Source organism: Austrofundulus limnaeus, unplaced genomic scaffold (genome assembly GCF_001266775.1).
Source record: "Austrofundulus limnaeus strain Quisiro unplaced genomic scaffold, Austrofundulus_limnaeus-1.0 Scaffold915, whole genome shotgun sequence".
In the NCBI taxonomy this organism is placed as follows: domain Eukaryota; kingdom Metazoa; phylum Chordata; class Actinopteri; order Cyprinodontiformes; family Rivulidae; genus Austrofundulus; species Austrofundulus limnaeus.
In genome coordinates, this window is record NW_013953317.1 from 80,376 (window position 1) to 83,078 (window position 2,703).

Genomic DNA, 2,703 nt, shown 5'->3' on the forward strand with positions numbered 1-2,703 from the left:
AATATTAGATTCAGTTTTGTACTGTATAAAAATGTAAAAAAAATTGTATAGGTCCTCTGGACGGGTTTATCTTTAATGAAACGTTTTGTCTCTCTTCCAAGAGACTTCTTCAGTCTGAGAGTTTCAGGCAAAATTCAGGCTTTTGAGTCCTGCCTCCAGGTGACTGATACTCACATCACATGGCCATGGTTCACAGGTGACTAGTAGTGACTAGTGAGTATCAGTCACCTGTGAACGATGGCCATGTGATGTGAGTATGAGTCACCTGTGAACCATAGCCATGTGATGTGAGTATCAGTCACCTGGAGGCAGGACTCAAAAGCATGAATTTTGCCTGAAACTCTCAGACTGAAGAAGTCTCTTGGAAGAGAGACGAAACGTTTCATTAAAGAAGAACCCGTCCAGAGGACCTATATAATTTTTTTTCCTTTCATAGGAAACAGTCTTTAAAGAGAAGCTCCTCCAGTTTGTTGTTGGAACACATCGATTGTATCTTCGTCCTCCATTTCTAACTGCGAAGGGGTGTCTGTTTCTTTGATAGGTTGTCCATCAAATCGAAATCTTATTTGCCTCATCGACAGTCCCTGTCGTTCACAATAAGCTTTCATCAGTTTGCTGAGAGGAGTGTGCCTTTTGATCTAGAACTGAGTCGCCCAATTTTATGTATTGGTTCTGTCGCAAAAGCAGGCATACTTACTTTTAATATTTTAATCAAACTTTTTTTTAATGCTGAACCCTTGTCACATCTGTTCTCTCTGTTTTCACATATAATCCTATCAGGTGTGGGCAATCCTGACCCTCAAGGGGCTGTTATCCTGCATGTTTGACTCTTTTCTGCTCCAACGCACTGGATTCAGGGATTGATTTACCTCTTTAAGTTCTGTGGAAGCTGATTAATCAATCGGGTGTGTGGAGCAGAGAAACAAGTGAAACATGCAGGATAGCACCCATGAGGACAAAGTTCACCCAAACATATTCTCATGTGGTTGGTAACAAGGCCAACGATGGGAGTCACCTTTTCTGCTTCACTACAGAAGTGACAGACAGACAGATGACCAGATAGAATTAGTTTTCTTCACAAAACAAGACATTTATTCAAGTGTTCTCCAGCACAAGTACATACAGAGCCTTTATCTTCTCTCTGGACACTAAACACAAGTATATATGGAGGTGTCAAAGTGGAGAATGGCTGCTACATTTGCTGTACAAACTGGTTTTTGAGGAAAAAGCGTAAAGGCCATAAAACAGTTATGATAGGAAAAATAAAGTCACAGAGACCATTGACAGTATCATCAAATATTGAACAGTAAAATCAAAACCTTTTGCTGATAAAAACAAACATATGCATCAATTCAAAGTAACATTCTGAAAACAAACATGGATAATATTATGCTATGGAATGTAGTATTAAAAAGCAATACGTTGTATTCGTWCAGTATGCTACAGTAAAGGTTATTACTGTTTTTTCTCACACAATTTTCCCACAGAAAAGCACCAACTACAGCAATTTCTAGTCTAAAACAATATAGGAAACCTTTCAATATTGTTGTCCTTACCTTTTTTTTTTCAAGTACAAAGTTAAAACGCCTTTGTTAATATATTTGTATGCGTGAAATAAAAGGTCTTTTCCAAATACTACAAGGAACTTAAAACAGTCATCATCAAGACTTTTCTTTTCCAATCAAATCGATTTTTTTTTCTTGGTTAGATAAAAGGCTTAGCACCATTGAAAACACCTACAGTCCCTCTTATTTTAATTGTTACAAAAAGCGAAAAGAAGTGGAAACAAAAGCAAATCACCGTCGTAGGGCTGTGCAGTGCAGCTGAAACCGTCCCCCCCTTAAAGCTGCTCACCAGCCAAGGCCAAGCTCACAACACTGAATCTGAACTCACTGGACACCAAAACAAACCTGTCTGCAGAAGCTGACTTGAGAATCGTTCAACATCTAATGTTTAAAGCAAGTTCAGAATCAAATTTCTTACACAATTTGTTTTATCTAAGTTTTTTTCCTGATAATATATATTAGCAAAGAATTATATTTGTACAGCTTATATGAAAAAGAAAAAAAAAATCAAACAGAAAACACCGACCAGAAAACTATTTACAAAACGTTAAAAAAAAGGGGGATATTTGGTGGTATTAAAGGAGTGGGGTTAAAATGTCACAGAGCAGTAGAGCTTGTGCTGCTCTCTGCGAGTATGAAAAATAACATTGATCATAGCTGTAGGAATGTTTCAGTAGGGAGGGTGCTGTGATGTGTGCAATGTATGACCCTAAACAACCAAATGAGAAATATTACATCTCCAAATACAGGCAGTGAAATCATACGTCTGAGCGTGTTTCGTCTTATCTGGTTACGGACATTAAATATGTTGTAATATATTTTTGAAACTGCAATGATGACCAAATGCTAATCCAACTGGTTTTATAGGTTGGTACATTCTGCACACAGATAAACAGTTATAGAGAAGTAAGTTCTGTCAAAACGTTTTCAATTGAAACACATGCAGTGTTTTTATGATCTGTTTTTGTTTTTCAATTTTCCTGAACTCTTTAAAATGGACACGGTGGTCATTTTTGAAGTGAGGTCCTGTCACACAGTTAACAACTTATTAGCTGTGACATGAATTATGAAGTATTGGCTGTGTCCAAAACGACAGGCCGGGTCCTCCGGAGGACCCAGACTACCCGGACGCGGCGGG